This window comes from Eublepharis macularius, chromosome 1, assembly GCF_028583425.1.
Source record: "Eublepharis macularius isolate TG4126 chromosome 1, MPM_Emac_v1.0, whole genome shotgun sequence".
Taxonomy (NCBI): Eukaryota; Metazoa; Chordata; class Lepidosauria; order Squamata; family Eublepharidae; genus Eublepharis; species Eublepharis macularius.
In genome coordinates, this window is record NC_072790.1 from 94,154,416 (window position 1) to 94,178,592 (window position 24,177).

Here is a 24,177-nt window from a genome sequence, read left to right on the forward strand (position 1 = left end):
TTATATATAGTTCAGATTTTTCTGAAAACCTGGGGCATTTCTCAGGTTTGTAGAAATATCTGTCTAGTTATAGCTGTTCATAGATGACTGGGGAAGGCAATGGCAAACCATCCTGTAAAAAGTCTGCCAAGAAAATGTCGTGATGCGACATCCCCCATGGGTCGGTAATGACTCAGTGCTTGCACAGGGGACTCCCTTTTTTTTATAGCTGTTCATAGCTCCAGTTTCTGTATTTAAGTATCCACAGATTTAGCCGTGTTGACTGCAGATGTCTATAGATACAGATACATAGATACACACACATACTCATTGCTGATGGTTGAAGAATATGTTGCTTAACAATGTATTATGTGGCAGGGAGGTGCTGCAAAGAGGGACAATTAGGCTACATCATTCTCTCTCAGCCTTGCATGAGCAAAGAAGTGCATATGTATATGCAAGGTATATGTGCATTGGCTCTGTGCATTCATTTGGGCAAATACTTAGGAGGAAGCAAAGCTGCCGCAATTGCAAACTGGGACCAGGTCAGAACATTCATTCCTGATTCACTTTCTATGTGCAATGGGGCCTGAGCACAGCTGTCCTGAATACAATGTGCATCTTAGGTATAACACCATCAGACTACCAAATTCCTTTTATACTAGCTGGAAAGTTGATACACAAGATAATTCTCACACTTTGAGCCTAAATGTAGTATCATAATAGACAATGAAGTCATGGAGAACCAGGGACTGTTGTAATGGTGAGACATAAACTTCTAAAGCACATGTGTTATCTTGACTGTATACTGATTAATGAAATGGTATTATAGTAGTATGACAGATTTATGAGAGTTTCAATTTAATTATAATTTTATATTAATATCTGTATGGTGCATTTGGCTCTCTTGAGTGTTTCATGGCATTTTATTTTTCTTGGGAAGCAATTCTATTATGCTAATGCCTTCTAATCCAGATGAATAGAGCCTCATCTGTGATTTGGAGGCTAATTATATAACATTACATCACACTTAAGAAAATCAAATACATATTTTCTGTTAACAGTCTCTGGTATAGAACCATAAATAATATTTTTCTTTTGTTGATGGAAGTTAAAGGTTTCATAGCATTTTATGTTTGAAACTAAGAAATTCTGTTATGTGAATACCTAATCATCCATATTATCCAAAGTTTTATGTCATTTGTGAGTACACAAAACAGCTTTGCCTATTAAAATCGTTGACCCTGTTCCAATTGTAGTCATGGTTAAAAATTGGTGGCTGTTATATGCATTGGTTCTAAGTAGACATGGGCACGAACAGAAAAAAAAAGAACATGGTGTTTGTTGTTTGTTGCCATCCTTGAACAACGAACATTGATGAACAAGATCCTGTCATGAACATGTTTGTTGTTTGTTGTTCATGGGGGCCAGCAGGCTCTCCTCCAGCCATCAAGATCCCTACTGCATCACTCCCAGAAACCCTATCTGAGCAGGCAGCAGGAAATGTACCAATAATAAATAATAGCTTGGCCCCAGAGGCTGGCAACAGCCCTGGAACCTGAAGGGGTGGATCCCTATCCCACCACATACAAAGAAAATTCAAGCTCCAACACATTCACCCTGTCTCTCTAACAGCAACTGTCTCTCCCTGAAAGCCAGAGCTCAGAGCCCCCCTCCCCCCTGGTCTTTTCCTCTTGTAACAAATTTGGAGCTCTAGTCCACACTTGGAAGGAAGACCTGCCTATCAAGCTAAATTGGGTTTAGATTGGGGTTTCCAGGGCAACAGCAAGAGTTCAGACAGAGTTCAGACAATCTCTGCCTGCGTTGCCATGGGAATTGATTGCAGGTGCCAGACTGTCTGGCTTGATGAACAGCAAGACGAACAGCAATGAAGGAGGCTTGCAACGACCACCTGTTCATTTAGAATGGGTTCTCTTGAACAGCTTGTTCGCGAGTAGCAGATTGGGCTGTTCGTGGGGTGAAGTAATAGAGATACTAAATCACTGCTTGATAGTGGTCATCAATTGGCTGAAAATAAACTGAAATTGAACTAAGACAAGATGGAAGTTATGCTAGTTGGTAAAGCAGATACCTTGAAGGACATTGTGCTTCAGACCTTTGATGGAGTTCAGTTGACCATGGCTGACTCAGTTAAGCACCTATGGGTTATACTAGGCCTAGCTACAAAAAAGTCCTCCTAACTCAGCCTAGTCTGAAAGATGCCCCCCCCTACCTTGAAGCAGCTGATCTGGCCACCTGGATTCATGCCATGGTGCTATTGAGACTGGACCGCTGTGATGCACTCTGTGTGGGTCTCCTCTCAGGGTTGACCTGGAGGCTGCAGTTGGTGTAGAATGCTGCAGCTTGCTTACTCTCAGGAACATTTTGCAGTCGCTCCATTGACTTCCCATCAATTACTGGGCTCTTCTTTAAGATCATGAATATCATATTCAAAGCCCTTCATGGTCTTGGCTCTTCATATGTGTGCTTCTCCCGCTATGTTCCACCACAGCAGCTTCGCTCATCTGAACAGGGCCTTCTGCAGATATCTCCCTGCAATTGGGCAAGATCAACAGCTGCCCATACACATGATTTCTCTTTGGTGCCCCCCACCTTATGGAATGGCCTGCCTGAGTAGGTCAGGAAATCTCTCACTCTACTGGCTTTCTACAAACTATGCAAAACTTAATTATTCAAGAGGGCTTTCTATGCAGATTATAGGGATATGTCACAAGAAATAACTCAGAGAGTTGCTTTGGAATGGACAGTGACTATACGCTACACTATTGGGTACTGTTTCCTGGTGCAAATAAGTGCCCCAAGGGAGTTTCCACATTGCTTTATATGTTATTTATATTAGTTATGTGTTGTTTCAGAAGATTTCATCTCTATGCTCAACTTTATGCTTGTTTTCAAATTTCCTGCTACCATATGCTATTGTAACTGTTCACTCAATATCGTGATAACTGTTGTTCATGATGGTACTTGTTCAGTGAATGTCCTAGCTGTGTAATCCGCCTTGGATCTCAGTGATAACAGGAGACTATAAATGAAATGATGATGATGATGATGATGATGATGATGATGATGATGATGATAAACCTGCCTTTCATTTATCATCATTCTGATTCAAATTGAGGTGATCACTGAATCCCTGGCAGAGTATTCAAAACCCATATTCTGTTAGAGCTACTGAATCCATAGCACCAAGAATCATACAGTACTACAGATCACATAGTCAATAGCCCTGATCACAGTTTTCAGTGAATGCATGTACGCTAGAGATGGGTACAGACCAGGGAAAAAACAAACCGGGTGTTTCACAAACCACGAACTTTCACGAACCTGCCCCAGTTCGCAAACTGGTTTGTTTGGTTCATGAAAACGTCACTTGTGGGTCAGAAAATAATCACTTCTGGGTCAGCAGAAGGTCTGCAGAAATCCCATCCCCCATTGCCTAAGAAACTGATTGATCAGCGCCAGGCTATCTGCAGTGACGAACTGAAAAATGAACCAAACGAACTGGCCTAAAGTTCATGGCAGTTCATCAGAAATGGGCTCTGATGAACCACTTGTTCACAAACCATGAACCAGCCCAGTTCATGTCGAACTTTGGTTCATATTTCAGTGCGTGCCCATCTCTAATGTATAGTATACAGTTGATTTTTAAAATACACGTGTTGCGAAATTCTCAGGTCATATTCAATACATATGTAGATGAACATGTAATATAAACTACAGGTTTATTCACCTACTGAAACCTGGTTTCATTTTAAAAATGAATATGCATTAGTGTAAGGATGCCAGGCAACTCTCAAGAGACTTCATGAGTAAAAATTCTTTATTGATAAGATGCCATTATCATACACATATGCCATCATTGCTAGAAGTCGCGACTACAGACAAGTATCAATCAGATATTGGTTCCCCAAGGCTACTCCTAATTCTCCCCCCCTTTCTCCTAACAGTTCTCTAAATCTGCATTCAGGAATACAGGCTGTGTTATTCATGGACTGCTCAAGGTCAAGCAGGAGAGATTACAGGCTCAGGAGCGATTACAGCAGGAACAAACCCCTTCTGTTCCCAGTTTCCCACCCCAGGTTCAAATAAGAGAGACATCCCAGAAACACCCTAACAGCATCAGCTTTAGCTGTGTGTGGGGGTGGGTGGGGAGGTGGGTAGGCTTAAAAACAGATGAATGCACACATGCACAGATAAGATATGTGTGCATTCACTGTAATGTGAACAGGGCAACTATTTCTCTTTTTTCTTCATTGTCTGAATGACATGTTTGGCTGATTCTGGTTGGTGTCTCTTTTCTGGTGCCTGGCCTTAACAATTATGTTGGCACTGTGAGATGAATGGCTTGCCTGTGCTGCCTACTTTTACATCAAGGATGTGTGGGGTGCAGAAAGAAAAGAAATATGGAAGAAGGTAATAATGGGGAAAATCAAAAGGCAGCAAGGAGTATACAGGGTTTGGGTGGGGATTTAATAGGAGAACTTATGAGAGGAAGGGAATGGAAACAGAATCAAATGCATATGCCAGGTATGGGGAGGGGAACTAGGGCTGATTGCTACATGCTTGTTAGCTCACTGCTGCTCCTTCCTCTTTCACTGCTCACCAAGCCCTCACTGCTTGTTGGTCCCCCATAATGCTTTAATAATAGAATAGGAAGACAAATGTGCCCATTCCAGAAATTCAATTGGGCTCCTTCCTCTCATGTAGAATTTCCAGGCTGCAGCTGGCAATCTGCAGCCCCCAGACCCTCACCTCAAGGGGACCTCCATTTGGGCCCCACTTTGATTCTACCATGGGCTTAGGGCTAGAAAAGGGAGTCTGCATCCTGCTAAGGTTAAGATAACAGCAGTGACTTGTTAAGCTGCACTGAGCCATACTGAGGGCAATTAAGCCACAGTGAGTTCTTAAGAAGCAATGGAATACAATCCTGTTTCTCCTTAAAGCCCACCTCAAGCTGATTAAACCAGAGCACCATTCTCAAGAACTTTGGAGCCTGCTGTCTGAATAATTTGGCCCTAATGAATGACTTAGGTCTCCAAGATAATCAGCAGTGAACTGACCCCAGCTTAGGGATCTAAGGTCCCCTGGTAGGGGCGAGAGACCCCCACTCCCACCCTCTGCCTCCCACCATCACTCACCTGGCTGGCAGGGGGAAAGGCAGGATAACAGGCCTCCCTGGTGCACTACCAGGGCAGTGTGACAATGTCACTCCCAGGAGTGACATCATTGTACTACCCTGAGAGCGCTTCTGTGCTTGTAGTGGGCCAATTTGGGCTCCAAATTGACCCAGGGCAAAGTAGGCATGTGCTCCTGTGTCTGCCCGATGACATCACTTCCAGAAGTGATGTCATCAGGAAGGCCAGGAGCATGCATGCACAAAAACATGCACACAGAGAGCCAAAAGGTGAGTGCTGACTCCTTCCCTCCACCAGGATGGTTATGGGACTTGGCAATTTTTATCCCAGCTAGTTTCTTCCCTTATCTTAGTGTTGGTACAGGAAGGTTTCTTCCCTCCCCTTAATCTTTTTATTCACCCAGTCTTAGGCCAGTGTTTCCCTAAGCCTTCTCCAGGATGTATTTTTAACTTTTATATAAACCAGGAAAACTCCCCCTTTCAATATCAGCTTCCTCCCAACTTTACATTTTGGATGATTCTCCAGAAATAGATTTTCTTAATGCAGGGCAGGATCTAGAAGGTGCTCAGCTTTATCACAGACCCCATATCCGCCTTCGCAATCTCTCTCTCTCTCTCTCTCTCTCATTTCTTGTTGTTTAATTTGGCTTATGTTATATCAATAAAACCCATTTTTATTTTACAGCTGCTTATCCCCCCCCATTATTCTGAGTGCTGTGCGGGATCTGGACCTTTGTCTACACTGGTTGAAGATCCCAAAATAGTACCCCATGTGTTGTTCCTTGCTGGCAATGGGATACCTTTGTATATTGGGGACCTTCACATGTATAGCAACGTAGGTAACGTATCCCTGGGAACATTTAAGGGGTAAGGACTGGTATACAAGTGCCACACTGATCACTGACATTACTTCCTGTGAAAATCAGAAGTGATGTCATGGGATGCTCTAGGATATGCAGAAATCTGTAGTAACACTATATAGTTCTTGCAGTTCTTACAGCATCTCATGATGTCACTTCTGGCTTTCACAGGCAGTGATGTCAATGCACCAGTGTGATGCTGGGACATGCCCTTATTCCCCCCATTTCTTCCCACCAGTTCTCTAGGCAACAATGGACAACAAATCAGATTGTTGCTGCTCTCATGAGAGTTCCACCACCATTTTGATTGCTCTAGCAAAACCCGACCAAAAACGATGCACATATGTTCTGATGAGGAAGTATGGCTTGCCACACTATATTTTAAGAGGGCCTGGTGGAATGAAGAGGCAGAGGAAAGGTCAAGAGGAAGAAAATAGCATTGCAAGATGGGAAAATGAACAAAAAACCATTTGCTAGGGAAAGGACAAACTGGCTTCCCATGTTAATATCAAAACTGAATCTGGCAGCCAGACTCCAACTTTAAAATCCAGTTTAGCGTTCCAAATTCAGACAGCTGGCAACCTTAGCAGTGTTCCAACATTGTAAACTGTTTCACAGCATCAGTTCAGGCTTTCACTTCTCTTGTTGTTTCACATCATGAATATTAAATTTAGCCTGAGGTGTCCCAGGATTTCAGAAACTGTTCTGGAAAAAAAAATTCTGAAAATAGCAACAGTAGCCTAGAGGTAGAGACTGGAATTTGTATCCTTCAGGGTCTACATAGTTTCAACTTTGATCCCTAGAATTGTTCAAAATGGAAGCAATTGCTTTTGGTAGAGGCTTCCAGATCTAGAAAACACATTTCTTAAATGTCATGGGTAAACTTTCAAAAATCAAATCACTGTCAAGCATGCTAAACATCTGATTTGTAGATATTTTGCAGTAATGTACCACTGAGGTTGACATTAATGGAATTAAATAAAGAAAACCTAAGCCAAAAATACAAAGAAAGATATTGGAGCAAAAATGGTTCTCAGATCATAAAATATACGTATGGACTTTGTTTACACACATTTTACAGGTAAAGAGTAAAGGAACTATAAAAGGGGGAAAAGATAAAATACTAGGTAGAAACTTGACCAGGTTTCTGGGAGAGTATTAACTGTAGTTTAATTTTTTATTTATTTATTTATTTTATCATATTTATATTCTGCCCTCCCCGCAAGCAGGCTCAGGGTGGATAATAAGTATTAATTTTATTTTGATTCCTTTTATGTGCATATGATCTTAAAAATTAAACATATTGTAATAAACTTATTTTAGTATGGTAAAGAAAATGACAATTCAGCATGATGTAATGGTTAGGGAGTTGAATTAGGATCTGAACGATGTAGATTCAAATTCTTATTCTTCCATGGAAGCTTGCTGGGTGACCATGGGCCAATAACACACTCTCAACCTAACCTACTGCACAGGGTTGTAGTGAGGATAAAATGGAAAAGAGAACAACGTAGGCTGCTTTTGATCTCCATCAGGGAGAAAGATGGATTATGAATGATGTTAAATCAATTGTCCTTATCCATCTCTACCTTCTGATAAGACTATGGTCTCCATGGGTTAAATCCTGTATTCTGACAATTGAAAGGACTAATCATGATTATAGATCATTCCCCTCCAGCCATCTTCTCTGATCCTGGGAAACTTTATTCACAGGCCATGGTAACTATGGGGAATAATGGCCTGAGGAGGAAGAGTGGGGGGGTGATTAATCCTCCTGTCTCTTGTGGCAGTAGAGCTGTTGCCTTCAACAGCTGCTCTTGTGTGTGCTCCAACCAGCTTAGAGAAAAATGCTCTGTCCCTTTAATGGAGGCTTAATGGGATGTTACTTACTAGGTGATGTCATTGTGCTGTGTAAAGTTTCAACTGTGCATTTCCTCACATTAAACCTCTATGGAGACAGATCAAAATGGGTAGCTGTGTTAGTCTGTCTGTAGCAGTAGAAAAGAGCAAGAGTCCAGTAGCACCTATAAGACTAAAAAAAATTGTGGTAGGGTATGAGCTTTCATGTTATGAAAGTGAGATGTGACTCACCAAAGCTCATACCCTACCACAAATTTTGTTATTCTTATAGGAGCTACTGGAACCTTGTTCTTGTCTACCTTTGAACCTCTATGAAAGGGATAGGACATTTTTCTCCAGGCCAGTTGGCAAGCCTATTTAGTGCTGCATAAAAGGCAAGGATTTGAGCTTGCCTCTCTCTCTCTCCCCCCACCTCCTCCTCCAGATCCATTTCACACAGCAACTTAAATAGTGTTCGACCATAGCTGTATTCATGGCTCTTTCCTATGCTGAAAAAAAGACTGCTTAAGTAATTGAAATCAATGGGCTAAAACATGCATCATTTGGCCCCAGGGGCTTTACTTTCCCAGATGTGTTGGCAATTACTTTTGTGGCCTATTCTCATTCTTAATGATACGACCCCATTAGCATTTAGCTATATCCAACATCAGGCATATAATTTTTCAAAGCTTTATCCACAATACAAATAGTAGTACATACCCTTCATATGTGCCATACTGAAAGAGGAGAAAAAAAAATAAACACTTGCATTTGATCTGGGTTTTATTCCATGCTGCAACACAATATTCTATGGATGGCTCAATACTCTACACTTCAGACATGAGAGTTTGAGGCCCATTGAACATATTGAGCTTTCCAATGTAACATAATTACAGAAACACCTGTACTAAATAGTTTTTGCTTGATCCACTGTGAAAATGTGTAGTGTTCAACAGCCCTGAAAATTTCTCATTTCTTACCTGTGGAGAGCTGGTGCAGCGCTTTCATGTAGGGACACTGATACGAAACATGTCTAAAGATAGTTATACTGCCAGTAGCTTGTGCTGTAGGTCAGGTTGTACATTGCCATACAACTTAGCTTATTCTCTGTTATTTAGTACTTTTGAGGCCATGATACATTGGGGATTTTTCAGATATTCAAAGCAACTCCCCCCCAACAATTATATTAGCTAGACTAAGGATATTACTACCTTGGAACCTGCAGAAAAATGTCCCATTCCTTTAACACAGGTTTAATGTGTAGAAATGGGCAGCTGAAGCTTTTCGTGGCATGGAGGTAAATGACATCACCTGGTAAATAACATCCTATTAAGGCCTCTGTTAAATGAGCAGAAAATTTTTTCTTCAGGCTGTTGACAATCCTAAATAAGGATGACAAGAATTTGTGCATGAGTACTGACTGGAAAGCAAGGGAGGTGCTTGGCTATATTTCTCATAGGCCTGTCATTGATACCATGTTACTGAGCCTTAACAACTCTTTACAGGTGAAGGGTGTAATGAGTAGAGATGGGCACAAACAGAAAAAAAACCCAAACATGATGTTCGTTGTTCGTTGCCGTCCACGAACAGGGACTCATGAACAACCATGAACATGGCCCTGTTCACGAACATGTTCATGGTTGGCTGTTCATGGGGGCCAGCAGGCTCTCCTCCAGCCATCATCCCTACCGCACCACTCCCAGAAACCTTACCTGAGCAGGCAGCAGGAAAGCTACCAGTAATAAATAATAGCTTGGTCCAGAGCCTGGCACCAGCCCTGGAACTTGAAGGGGTAGATCTCTATCCCACCACACACAAAGAAAATTCAAGCTCCAATGCACTCTCTCTATCAAAATGCCAGCAGCAACTGTCTCTTCACTGTCTGCAAAGTTAGAGCTGGGAGCCACCCCCCCCCCCGGTCTTTGCTCCCTTGTAACAAATTTGGAGCTCCACACTTGAAAGGAAGACCTGCCTATCAAGCTAAATTGGGCTTAGATTGGGGTTTCCAGGGCATCAGCAGGAGTTCAGACAGTTCAGACAATCCCTGCCTAAGTTGACAAAGGAATTGATTGCAGGTGGCAGACTGTCTGGCTTGACGAACAGCAACACACAGCAATGAACGAGGCTTGCAATGACCACCTGTTCATTTAGAATGGGGCCTCACAAACAGCTTGTTTGCGAACAGCAGACTGGGCTGTTTGTGTCTTTTTTTGTTCGTATTGCTGTTTGTGCCTATCTCAGTGAGTAGATGAGTAGATGAACAGAGACCGGCATTCCAGCTCCTCATCACTCCTTTTCTCAACATCCATCAGATAGCAAATGATCAACTCAGGATGATATAGCCCACACAATATTGCATGTAGACTGGAACTAGCCAGATGCTATTCTTCACTCAGCCAAGAGACACATTATGTGACTCTGGACTAGGCATTCTTTCATGTACCATTAGGTATGCACAGCATTCCCATATCTGTGGTGAGGGTATCAATGGCCCACCGTTGCAAGCTACATGTTAGTTGAACCCTCATCCTGAAATTCTAGAACTGAAAATATACATGAAAATCATTGGTTTGGGTCATTATCATGATTTCCAGAACAGTAAACACAAAATCAGGATTCTTAGGCATCATGAAACACACCAGGTGCTTACCATCATTATCAGTAACAGGCATCTTGTTTTTCTTTTATTCTCCTGATTTCCCAGGTAGGCATTTTCCCTTTATGACTGAATTCTTACAAGGGACTAGGAGAGCTCTCTCAACCAATCACAATTGGAGACAAGCCCCAGAGAAGGAATTCCTTAGGCCTGCAGTTGTTCCACTGTTGGATGACATTTTCAGAGAAATGAGAATCCTCATCCACCAGAAATGAGAAACCTCATCCACCTTACATAGTAATAGTAATTAAGGTACAGCAGATGCCTAGCATGAAGATGTGTCTCATAGCAGTTAGATAATCTGTCTTCTTAATTACTGTTTCCATGACCAAAGTCATAAAAAATGATACAGAGATTAGCAGTTAGATAATTGATTAATCACACACATGTATGTGTGAGTGGGAGAATTTGAACTGTTTTCAAATGTTGTAGTGATGGAGTGGGCAGTAGTTTTCTGTAAAGAAAGCCTTCCTTACTTTATGAAAGAATAAAAAGGAAGGATGACAAATACAGACTTTTCAGCAGAAAGAAAAAAAATTGTCAGTCAATGTACAATTTTATGAAGAGGTTCTTTAGCACAGAAGTTAAGTAGTTGGACTGCAAAGCAGCATTCTGCTAGTTCAACTCCCACTACTGCTATGAACTCTGCAGTGGCCTTGGGTAAGCCACTCCTCTCAACCCCAGCTCCCCAGTAGGGATAATAACAGCATTGACTTTGTTCTCTGCTCTGAGTCTGGCACTAATCTGTCCAAAAGGGTGGTGCAGTCAGGATTTTTTTTTCTGGCACTCTCCTACTGGGCTCCACCACTTCCTTATCATAGAAAACAGTGGACAGAGGTGCACTGAGAAGCACCTACTTTGAGGGATCTGTAAAAGTGATCATATTTTCCCATTTTGTTTTAAACTTAGGAATTATTTAGAATAGGGGGATGAATATGTTCTGTGCAAATTTGGTACCATTATCTGTAAAAGCATATGTACCAAACCCTCAGATTTGTTCTCCCATTGACAATAATGACATCAAAATGCTGGAAACTGGGAAAAAACATGGATCTGGATTCTAAACCAGTACTGTCCTATCCAAAAGTCAGTAATAAATGGTAAATGTGTCCTGGCCAAATCCTGGATCAGAAATAATAACTTTTTTTTTCTCAGACACACTCCTACTGGTGGCATGTTGCTACCTTTGTAAGATTGTGGCAATGCAGTAAGGTTGATGGTCACAGCTGGCAACCCACCAGGAGATGCTGGGAGATGGGGACAGTCATGCTGATGTTGCATTGATGCATAATGTCACTTATGGCACAAAACTGGAATTGGCATCATATCAGGGTTATGCTATAACCATAGAGTTTTGTGCAAATCCTACAACACAATGATGTCACTTCCAGTTTTGTGCCAGAAGTCCTACCACCACCATCCTGTAAAGCTACAGGGGGGAATAGCCCCCCACATCCTATGTAGCCACTTGGGTTGCTTAGACAATCAACAAGACATTTATCAGTACACTCCTAACAACACTTTCCTTGCAGTCTGTCTGTCCTGCCTCCAATGCTCAGCTTTGTCAAGCTCTGTCAAGCTGTGGCATTCCAGTTAACCAGCTACTGCCCTCTTCCCTTCTGCAAGACAACAAAGTCTCTTGATTTCAAAAGGTTTATTAGAAAGACAGAATACAGGCCCTGGGTCCACATTCCAGAACTTAGACAGTCCTAGCTGATCACAGACTTTGCTAGGAATGAGGTACCTGATGAAAGCAATTACACTCCAACCCCTTGGTTCCCATCCTCCTCCCCCCAGAGTTCCCAGTGCTGAGCATTCGGAGATGAGGAAGCGGGAGTCTCAAGGTCGGAGTTGCAGATATAAGATAAATTTGCATTGTCTCCCACGGAAGGAGCCATCTGGCCTTCAACCTGGAAGGAAGGAAAGGCTGACACCTAACACATTAACATGGCGTAACTATTGTTCAGCATCTAGATATGGGAAAGGAAATAGACGAGACAGGTATACAGTTTAACATTGCAAACTCTAGGCGTGATGCATAAGAAATAAACCACATTTTTCAGGTGAAGAACTCTGAAGATGAGATCCTGAATAAGACAGATCCTGACAAGCTCATCTTTGCTCTTTCTCTTATGATCACTGCCTCTCAGGCTGGAAGGTAGGAGGAGCTCAATGTCTGGTTCTCTCTGTCTGGAAGACTGAATGTTGGCAGGAGGCATTTCCCTTCCTAAGGTGCTGGCATTCTTTGTCTATAATCCTGCTGTGGGCTTGTCACCTTTCTGAGGGTAGTGTTTCTGTGAATGGATCCATGGCACTGTTGTGGTTTAGGTTTCTCACCTCTGGCTTGGGAAATTCTAGGAGTTTTGGAAGAGGAGCCTGGGAAAAGCAGAAAAGCAGAGTCTGGCCCATTAAATCTCATGCATGCACCCCATGGCCACTAGCTCCTATTTCCAGAAGCCAAAGTACCCCTGTGCTAGTTCAACTGTACAGCAGCTGAGAGACTGCTTCAAGAGAATCTCCCTCACTGAACAATGGAACACAATGTCCAGTGAATGGGTTTAAAAATTGTCTTTGGCTAGCACTCCCCCACCCCAGATTCTTGTTTAGATTGTGCAGATAACAATTTTCCAGATTGTGCCAACAACTAGGATGTACTTAGCAACGTTTGCCTCTAAAAGATTAAAAATTCTTTGCCTCCTCTATGGGTCTCCTGGCCAATACAAATATTTGTGCTTCTGCCAGTTGAAAGACTTAAGAAAAGAGGAGACATTCACCCCCTGCACAGATACTGAGAGCCTTCAGCTCTAGCTGGCCTGACAACAAGGCTATATGACAAGATGAGAGTGGTCTCTCACACTAACCAGCCCTGCACACCCTGAATGTGTTGGATTTCTTGCAGTGATGGAGTGGAAGGAGAGAGGCAAAGAAGCCAGTTATTTTGTGGTTTCCATCCAGGGATTACAATCCCTCTCTGCACTCAGTCCAGTTGTCACAGTTTGCTGCTTCTGCTACTATTGCTTGCAAAGATGCTGGGCTACCTCTGCTCATCCTCTTTTAAAGGACTAGTATGGACCATAGTGAAGGTTTCTGGTACCGGTCCCCCCAATATACCACAGCCAGTGCCCAAAAGGTGGGGCAGAGCCTCAGAGGTCAACTCAGGATGCTCAATCAAGAATTGGTATAAGGCGCAACTGTGCAGCATCCTTCTCCCCATCCTCCCTGGTGCAAGGGATCCTCATATCCAGGGTCAGCTGATTTTCCTGGTAGTAAGTCATTGAATAGAAATGACTAGAGTTCTGAGTAGACCAGTTTAGGATTCCTCTCTTAATCATAGCTCTAATAAAATAAACTCCCCAACACTACCACCACACTCATGCACATGCATTTCAGGCCAAGATTTATATCACATTTATGAGAACAAGTGAAATGATAGGATAATGGTCTAAAATATGGACAGTAATTTAATCCCCATTTTCTCTACCTTCACTTGGAACATTGGGTGAAAAAATAGACAACAATTTTATACCCATAAGCAAAAAAAAAAAAATCTTGGTATGTAAGTCCAAATAGATACAGAGAAAGCAAGTGTGAGCCATTCAAACAGTTTGTCTTACTTTTAGTCTTTGAAAGATAAATGGAAACAGAAATATCAGAGAAATCTTCTTCCCAGACTGGTAACTTATTAACCCATCCTTCCATGTAAAGACCAATAAAAGTAAATGTTATAATAACATACTCTGCCTTGTTTCCTTTCAACAGGGATAGTGGGGAACAGATTTAAAGTAACAATTCTGAAGTACATTATTTTTTAGGCTATACAATGGTCAGGTTTTTTTCTATTTCTAAAGTTCATTTTAAGCATACACTTTCACTATGAGTTTTTAAAATAAAAAGTGGGCAAAATATTCAGAGGGCTCATGCAGCAATTCAAGCAGAGGACTATAATTTTTGAGATTGTTACTAGGGGTATACAAGATAATATAAACAAAATGAAACAAATATATCCATAAATCTCTGTTTTGTTTTGTTAAAGGAGCTTCCAGAATGCTGAATCAAAATATGGGAAACTACATTGTAACAAGTCCCTCTTCCCCAAAAAGTCTGTGTATTTGTTTTGGTTTTTATCTCAGCAACAGCAGGCAAGTACTGTGTTCACAGAACAGTATCATGTTTTCCTTAATGGCATTCACCATTTGCATCCTATGGGGAGAGAGCCCTTACATTATTAATTAACTCTGTTGGCAGGAAGGGAATCTGTGCAACGAGCATGAGTGCATCTTTTTTTTCTGCCACTACCCAGACAATGGCATTGTCTTCCCGCAATAGGAGATCCACTCCCCATCTATCAGCTTTGGAAATGTTTGGAAGTGGGAATGTGCACACTTCAATCATTGGCTGCAATTCTAAAGACACTTCCCTGGGAGTAAGCACAATGAAACATGAAACCAACAGGCAACAACATGATGCAAAGGTAATAATTTTTGGCACTATATTAAAAAGAAAAAACGTGAACATAAAGCAGGATTGTTTTTAATGTAACCACTGCCCCACTACCCTTTGCCAGCCAATTCCTCTGTGCCCCTGCTGACACTAGCCTTCTTCAGAATCTGTTGTGATGGTGGTGGTGTGTGTAGGGTAATAGAGAAAAAACTGGGTGGATTGATAAGTTTTGAGGGAGGACTGGTTTGCACAATTTTGGTGTCATTAAGTGCAAAAACAGCTGCCCCAAAGAGCCTAGAAGCCCTCATTGCAAAGAGTAGAGCAGAAACTCATAATAAGAAAAAAAATAAGAAAAAAAACAGATTAAAACCATGCTGGCAATACCCTAGTCAGAGAAAAATAATAATGGTACATTGTTTTGAACTCCACAGATCCAAAACTGAAACATATTTTTTTCCATGCACACCCCTAATCATTACCCAAATCACTCCAGTGTCAGGGTGTGCATGTGAGTGTCTTCTACACATGTAAAACTAGAAAAGATTCTGGGGGAACTTTTGAATCTAATGTATACACAGTTCCCAGGTTGGCTTAATAAATCTTCCAGGAAAGAAAAGAGAAAGAGGGGGATAAATACAAGAAAGTAACTTTATTGTCCTAATCCAGAGTAGCAAAAGGAAGAAAAAAATGACAGCAAACCATGACAGCATAACTGAACTACTCAACAGCAACACTACAGTAGAATTCACTTGGGCAATCCATCCAATAAAACCATTCACTTTTGCACAATATTAATGTTTGCCTTTATTACTTTAAACTAATACACAGTTAAAGCTACTTTGACCCAAATTGTGTTCCTTCAACTTGGTTAGACCTGAGAAACCAACTTGGGCAAAAGAGATGGATGTAGGGGTTATCCGAAAAAGAAACAAAAGATGTGAAGGGATGTGTAGGGACGGGTTTTCAGCACAGTTCAGGAAGGGTTTCCTAGCTAGTCAAGGATGCTATGAGAGAAGACCAACTGGCTGTAGGTATCACCAATCAAGGAATAGGAAAGCAAGAAGCTAAGAGACAGGATGGAGCATGCAGAAAGATGTAGAAAGTAAATTTTAGGAAGGGAAACAGAAGAGGGAAAAATTATACTCTGCCTGTCTTGATGAAAAAGTCCAATGATTTCATGTCAATAGTGATAGCAGAAGGTTTAGGAGCAGAGCTAAGTACCAAAATGGACAGTTTGATGAACCCTTATTTCTATCTGGATTTACATTGTCTTGGTTATGGGAAGCAGTGCCATTGGCTGAAATTGGTACAGAAATAAGGTCCCTAATATAATTGGGACAAACTTCAGGATCCAGCTGCTCACTGGCAAAACTGAGGTTTAACTTTGATTGATGGAACTTTAGGGTTTGAAATCTCATTTGTGGGAAGGTAAAAATTTAAGTTGTCATTGGCTATTTCAGACCTCCTGTTGTGAGGGGTACTCGTGAGGGTACTCGTGATGTTTACATCTAAGTTATGTAATGGGAAGAGGATGCATCCATTTTCAAATTATTGAATTAACGAGGGTGGAAGGTGTGGTTCAGACCTGCTGACAATGGCAAAGAGATGGTTTTATTACCTTTCTGATTAGATTTTTAAAAAAAAAATTATGGGGGAGATTCTGAGCTGGTAGATTATTGTCCTACACACATTGGCAGGTGCCTCTTTGGAGGGTCACTCATACAAGAGCCTTAATTAATGTGCTCTTGAGTTCTCAGGGCAGACAGGTTACTCCCTTTTGAAAGCACCTGAGGAAATACATGCCATTATCAAGGGTCTCTAATTTGATATCAGACAGATTCATACAAGCCTCTGACTTCACTATGCCAGAGGATCAGTGGGGCTCTAAGAGCAACAAGATTGAATATGAACTTTGGTGGTTATGAATCTACCCAGAGATGAAATGGTAAATCCCATGTTACGTTAGATTAAAGCATAGAAATAGCACCAAAATCTCTACTGTGCTTTAGATACTATCTTGTCATACAAACTTAACATGATTAGTAATTGTACCATTTTAAACTATATATGGAGAAGTACTTGCAGAAATAATTAATACTTTCATAAGAAACATTAAATTGTATGAGTGCTTACATGTAGTCAAAAATTATATATTAAAGAGTATTACCCTCTCATTTGCTGAATACATGAACTATGCCTTTATCACAGTATTAACAGGTAAGATTCTATATAGGAAGTTCTTCCTTCTCAGGTTGTGGTATTATGTAAAGAACACATAAATATTTGTGTATTACTGTTATTATATTTCCTTAATGACACAAGATTTTTCAAATTCTGAAAAAATATACTAGGTTGAATCTAGTACAAGAAGTCTTTCACTGGCATTATTAAGAAGATCTATGAATTCCATATAAAATCAACCCCTGTGTATAACTTGCCCTTTCATGAATACTTTCTGCTAATAGAGTCACCAAAGTCTATAATACATACAAATTGTAGCCTACCATTGCCTTCTCATGCAGTGTCAAGAGATCCCATATCACCTCAAGAACCATAAAGAACCATATATAAGGGAGAAAGTCAACTTGTAATTATCCAAGTTAAATCTATTCTTGCAAAGTCATTGATGTTATAAACTGTTAAGTTAAAGCAAAAACTGTCTAAAGTATAATGACCATATGATGTATTTATGTGTATCATAAATTTCTGATGATTTTCTTTATAGGATTAAAAAATAAAGCATTGTACAGAATATAAGTTTCTTGCTTAGTTGCAGAGTACTTAATCAGCTGGGGATTTGCTTATTAAATTCAAGTGTTTCATGACACAGTCTTCATGTTTATTTAGAAATCTATTTTTTCCAAAGGTGTCAAAGCCTCAATACTAACAGTGTTTCCATTAAAAAAGCTTACACTGCATTCAACTGTCCCTTGGCAGCTAGCACAAGATTTCCCCCTTGCTTAGACCTGAGATGGGCTGGCTATGGTGGAGTGGCAGCGGTTGGGGTAGGGCAAGGTAGCAGGAGCATTCTGGAGTCCCATCCTCGACTTCTGCAGAGGGCCCTGGAATCACTAAGACTGCCCCTTGTGATGTTTTGTTTCTCCACCATGCACAGTCACTTTGCATGAAAAAATCGATTCCACCTTTGAATTTCAACAAAAGGTTGTTAAGATCTTAACATCTTTTTATGGATCTTAGCTCTTTCCATGAATACATATTTTTCTCATAATCACAGAGTTCCTGGTAATCATTGTCTCAGTTGGAAGATACTGTTCTACAGCAGATGAGTATCAATTTTTGCCCTAGTTTATGAGGAACTTTGTGGTACCCCTTAAAGGGATCAATGTATGGAACAACTTCTTTCATTGACTTGAAAGAGGAAGATTTCATATGAAACATGTGAAACGTGTGAATATTGTTGCAGGCACAACTCTCTAGGGCCCATTCTACATGGCACTCTTTAAACTGGCGATGCTGAACATTCACACTGATCGGTGCTAAAACAGCTTGGGGTCTCATCATTCTGTATTGCATGACCTTGAGGCAATTTGGTGCCTGCTGACAAGTTAAGGTGTGTCCGTTTGGAGCCACATTTTGTGGGGGCTGGAGCACCTACATTTTTAAAAAAATAAATTGTTAAACATTTTCTTGCATGCATTGTAACATTGCAATTTTGGAGCCCCATACCCCCCTCCTTGTTTTTGCTGATTGGGCTGTCCCGTGCCCACTGGAGAGACAATTTGTGGTGGAGTTCTGAGGGAAAACATGTACTTTCTGTGATTGTTCCACTCTCATTTATTTATTTTTTTAAGACAAACCAAGAAATGCTGCTGCTTCATTCCCTCTTGGCAGCTTCTGAAATGGCTGTGCAAAATGCTTGTTTTTTTCCTCTTTAGCATTAGGAGAAACCTGACACTGGGAGGGAGGCAAAAGCAACCATTTAACCCTTTGCTAGCTTTTAAAGCCAGCAGGGAATAAGCAATGTTAGGACTCGTTTCTAGCTTTGAGAGAGAGAGAGAGAGAGAGAGAGAGAGAGCATACCTGGGAGGAAGGAGGTGAACAAAGAAGCAGCCTTATGACTCTTATCTTGCTTTACTAATAAAAATGGCAGAAAAGGAGTTCAGAGAGTTGAGGAGAGTGGGAATGGTTACCAGCACACAGACCACTCAGTCCCTGGAGGAAAGAAAGAGAGGGGCATGAGAAGCAGAACAGAAGTATGATATTTTACACAGAGTCTCTCTACACGAGACGAATTACACGAGGATGCTCAAGTGAAAGGAGGCACAATGTTAGCCGGGAAGCTGAGGTTTAAAAAACAAGATTGGAAGGCTTTGTTAATTTCCTTCTCAACAGAGCCAGCAAAAAAGATTGCTGCTCAAAGGTTTTGTTTATTTCCTCTCCGCCTCCCAGAAGGGGAGGTGAAACTGAGCAGCAATCTTCTTTGCCTGCTCTGTAGAGAGGGGAAACTGACAAAGCCTTCCAATCTGTCTTTTAAAACTCAGCTTCCCGGCTAACATTGCGTCTACCTTCACTTAAGCATCCTCATATAATTTGCCTCATGTAGAGAGACTCACAGATGTAACACTGGCAACATGGTCTAGGCATCAGATTCAAAAATAAATTGCAGAATGTGCACGGGGGGAAATACAGGGAAAAGACAGAGAAATGTTGTATCTGCGTCCCATGACTACCTTGGACATCCAGAAATGAGAACATGGGAGGCACTGAAAATTGACTGTGCAGAATGGGCCCAGATTACAGTGAAATGTAGAGAAAGTGTTAAATATAGCATCAAAAGACCTTCTTTCACAAGCTTGCTACAAATATCTTACATACTAATTGCCAAGTGGCCCTGATCTGTGAATACTTAAATACAGAGTCTGAAGCCATGAACAAACAAGATGGATTTTCTTACACACCTAAAAAATGCCCCAGATTTGCAGAAAAATATGAAACCTTTTAAAAAAATGAGGGGGTTTAAAAAACCCAAATGATAAAAGGAGAGCCTGCAGCTTTAACCATATGCCCTCAGTGGCTTTTGCTAGGCAATCATAACAGTTTATCCAGTACTCCACGCTTAGTTTTTGTCAGGGAATAGCGGGGGGGGGGGACAGGGCCCTTCCAGCGCTGTTTTGGCCTTTGAGGGAGGACTTATTGAGGCCAGGCCCAAAAGCAACTACTGGGCAACATGATACCACATGACTTGTATGACTCACCCCAAGCCTGGTGGCTTCCTACTGTTTAACAGCACCCCCACCCCCCCAAGCCAATGTAGTGTAGCGTTTAGAGTTTCAGTGTAGACCCAGGATTGAATCACCACTTTGGAAGCTCACTGAGTGACTTTGATCCAGTCACACATTCTCAGCCACACCTACCTCGCAAGGTTGTGAGGATAATAGGGAGTCAAGAAGAATGATGCAAGCTGGTTTAGGTCTCCATTTGGACAAAGACACTATATAAATGAAGTAAATAAAGAAAAATAGATGAACCGCGGGGCTGAAAAAAGTTGTTTATTGCATTTGAAAGAGAGAAGGACTTGGGGTAAGATGAGCATGCCAGGAGGAGGGAAAGAAGAAACAGCATTAGGAAGGGATATAGGGGAAAGTGAAATACCCCATGCAAGTCCTTGTAGGTTCCCCACCATGCAACTGGGCCTGGCTCAGCCAGCACCATGAAACTGTGGGCATAGGGGAAGGGCTACTGGGAGGAAGGTTAAGATGGGGACAGCAAAGGTAGGTGGGAATGAAAGAAGAAAGCAGGAAAAGGCAGGGCAGTCATGGGGAGGCAGAAAAGGGAAAAAGGACATGGTGGGGAGAGGAAAATGAAATGCCTCCCACAAGTCTTCGCAGGTCCTCCACTTGTTTTATAAAAATTGTACTTAGGAAAAGTGCTTTAAATAAAATGTTGCAGCTGTTCTTTCAGTAATCTTTACAACAGGCATTAGAGGTAGTCTAATATAATATAATACCTTCAAGTTGCAAATGGGGGACTGACATGGAAAAAGTGATTTTAGCTCTAATATCAAGATTGTATTGAGATTGGTCAGGGACACAGCAATGTATAAACTGGGCTCTTATATTAAAATTCTCAGCAAAGTTACACCTTTCTAAGTTCATTGACATTATTAGGCTTGGAATGATATAACTCATCTTAAAATTATACTATTAGTCACCCCCCTACACCAGCTTCTAAAACATGTTTTCTATGTTAGAAGCTAAATACTACTCTACTATTATTTGCAGTCTATGTATTGCTTCATTTTTTTCTCTCCCAAGAATCAAAATTATTTTTGTTAGAACACCTTTGAATATTTTTGTGTGTATCTTTTATTATTTCATAAGAAGCAATATGCTACAAGGTAAAGTGCATTCAAGAAAGGCAACCTCCAGAATAAAGCAACTCATCCTGGTAGTTTTGCGCATTCACAGGATCAATATGAGTTGCAATGGATGATTTACAAGAGAATAATAGCATTAAATGGAGAAGGAAAACAGATGGCATGCTGTGTTGTCATGTAAGCAATACATCACAGGTGATGGTGTATCAATATGTGGTGCATCCATACGTATTGTATTGACTTTCCTTTCCTAAGAAACTATTCCAATACATCATGACTGATTACACCTTAATAAAATATTCAGCTCCACCATCATTTCTGTACTCTTTCTTCTCCTTTTATTTATTTATTTATTTATTTATTTATTTATTTATTTATTTATTTATTTATTTTTACTCTTCAAGGGCATGATCCAGCTAAAGCAAAATACTTTTAGCTCCAACTGATTAAATATGAGAGTTAAGCTCATGCTTAACTGTAGCACAATACAAACTTGTTTATATTCCTAGATGTTGTGCTATTCATTGGGCCTAATTCAACTGCAATGTCATTGTCAGTTCCTCCATGGTTTTTCTGCTCTATCACTGCATATCAGTATCATTGCCTTCTAAATAATTAGAAAATGGAACCCTTTAATCCTTATCTCTGTAGAGTATCTGGATTTGGGTGAGGGATAAATAAATTGAATGGCAACCTGGAAACAATTTACAAGCTGGGACCCCACATACACTATAATCAGTCCAAGAAATCAAATTTGTTCCACTTTCTCTTTCTCTCCTCTCATTTAACATTTCATAGGCATATCCTTCTGAACCCAGCTATTTCAGTGTTCTCATGCTTAAGTACCTTTCAAGTCCTGTATCCTGATATTTTCCTAAATAAATTTTAAACTTTGTTTTGGAAAAGATCTAGTTGCTTCTTGTAGCTTATTAGAGACACTTTGAGTTTGCTTGCAAAACAATGAAAACCTAAATGTGTATTTTAACACTTGCAAAAGTATTTAATTTATTTAAAAATATTAATAATTTTGAACCTGAACATTCTGCTCCCTGTAATTGTCAGTGTGTCAGTTTTTGAAGTTAGCTAGGCTGCAGAAGTGGGAAGAATTCTCCCCCCCCCCCGCCATAAGCTTAATTGCTCCAAATGTAACCCAAACTGAAGTTAGAAAATTCACATGTTTAAAGATGCACACAAAAGGGAGCACATGTGGTAACACCGAACTGTGAAACTTTTGAAAAAGTCCAGCTGACACTAGGTGACTCAGAGCTAAATTTCAAGAGACAAATTACGTGAGGATGCTCACATGAAGGGAGTTACAATGTTTGCTGGGAAGTCAAGTTTTAAAAGGCAGATTTGAGGGCTTTGTCAATTTCCCCTCTCTACAGAGCCAGAAAAGAGAGCTCCTCAGAGGGTTTGTTTATTTCCTCTTCACCTCAAGAAGGCTCTGTCAGTTTCACCTTCCTTTCTAGGAGGCAAAGAGGAAATAAACCCTCTGAGGAGCAATCTTTGCTGCTCTGTAGAGAGGGAAAATTGACAGAGCCTTCCTATCTGTCTTTTAAAACGCAGCTTCCCAGCTAACATTGCAACTCCCATCATGTGAACGTCCTCATGTAATTCATCTCTTGTAGTTTAGCTTTCAGTTGAGAGCCTAGGAGTTAATGCTGGATCCTATATATTGCTGGAGAAGAAAGTTAATGCAGCTGTAAAAAAAAATGTATTGCAGTGCTCTCTACATGGGTCTGCTCTTAAAATCAACTTGGAAACTTCAATTGGTACTAAATGTTGCAATCCAATTACTATTGGCCCTAGGTGGAACATGCTTGTAACAACCACTCTGCAGTCACTTGATTGGTTATCATCAGTTACTGGGTTCCATTCACATTACTGGCTAATACTATCACCTATAAAACCCTTAATGTCCTTAGAAGGGCTGTAAAGAGAAATTCTCTCAATTCCTCTTTGCCCAAGTTCTCTCTAAAATCCAAGACTCCTTTTCATTTCATCTGCAAAATTTTAGAATTTCACTTTGAAGATGCTCAGAGGCAGGCAATGTCTTCCCAAGCCTTCCTATCTTCCTGCTAAAGTACCAATTCTGGGGTGAATAATATAAAAGAACTGTAAGGGCTGAAGTTACAGAAGGGTGCTTTGGTTTCCCATCACAGCATTCTTGAGCAATTGCTTTTGTTGTGGTATAATTTGGGACAAGCAAATTCCTCTAACTCAACTGTGTAATTGTTTCACTGATTGGGTATCCCAGTTTGGTGTAGTGGTTAAGAACATGGGACTCTAATCTGGAGAACCGGGTTTGATTCCCCACTCCTCCACTTGAAGCCAGCTGGGTGACCTTAGGTCAGTCACAGCTTCTAGCAGCTCTCTCAGCCCCACCCACCTCACAGTGTGTTTTGTTGTGGAGATAATAATGACATACTTTGTAAACCCTGAGTTGGTGTTAAGTTGTCCTGAAGGACAGTATATAAATCAAATGTTGTTGTTGTTATGATCTCCTCTGCCCCTCTATGCAGACTTTTCTTCCATGTTTTGCTCCAAAATAGGTGTTGAATAAATACTTTACTTCACTATTTAATATAACATTTCATATATATCTGGCTGTTTGAACACTGCAGCCATACATAGTTCTCTTAGTCTGTATGAAGAATTATTTGGGGAATCATTCTTCCCCCTTTTTTACTGCTCCACATGTACAGAATAGTCCACATGGAAAAGAAAAAACAGGAGGGGGAATCTCCCTCCCCTGCTATTTTGACATGGGGAAACAGCTTAAGGGAGAAGCCCCTCCTCCCCCTGTGGAGGCATTCTGAGACTGTAGAGGCTCTCCTTTATTTTTTAATAGTTTTATTCTCCAAAGCTGTCTTGTAGCTGCAAGGAACTCAACCACAGACCCAACTCCTTA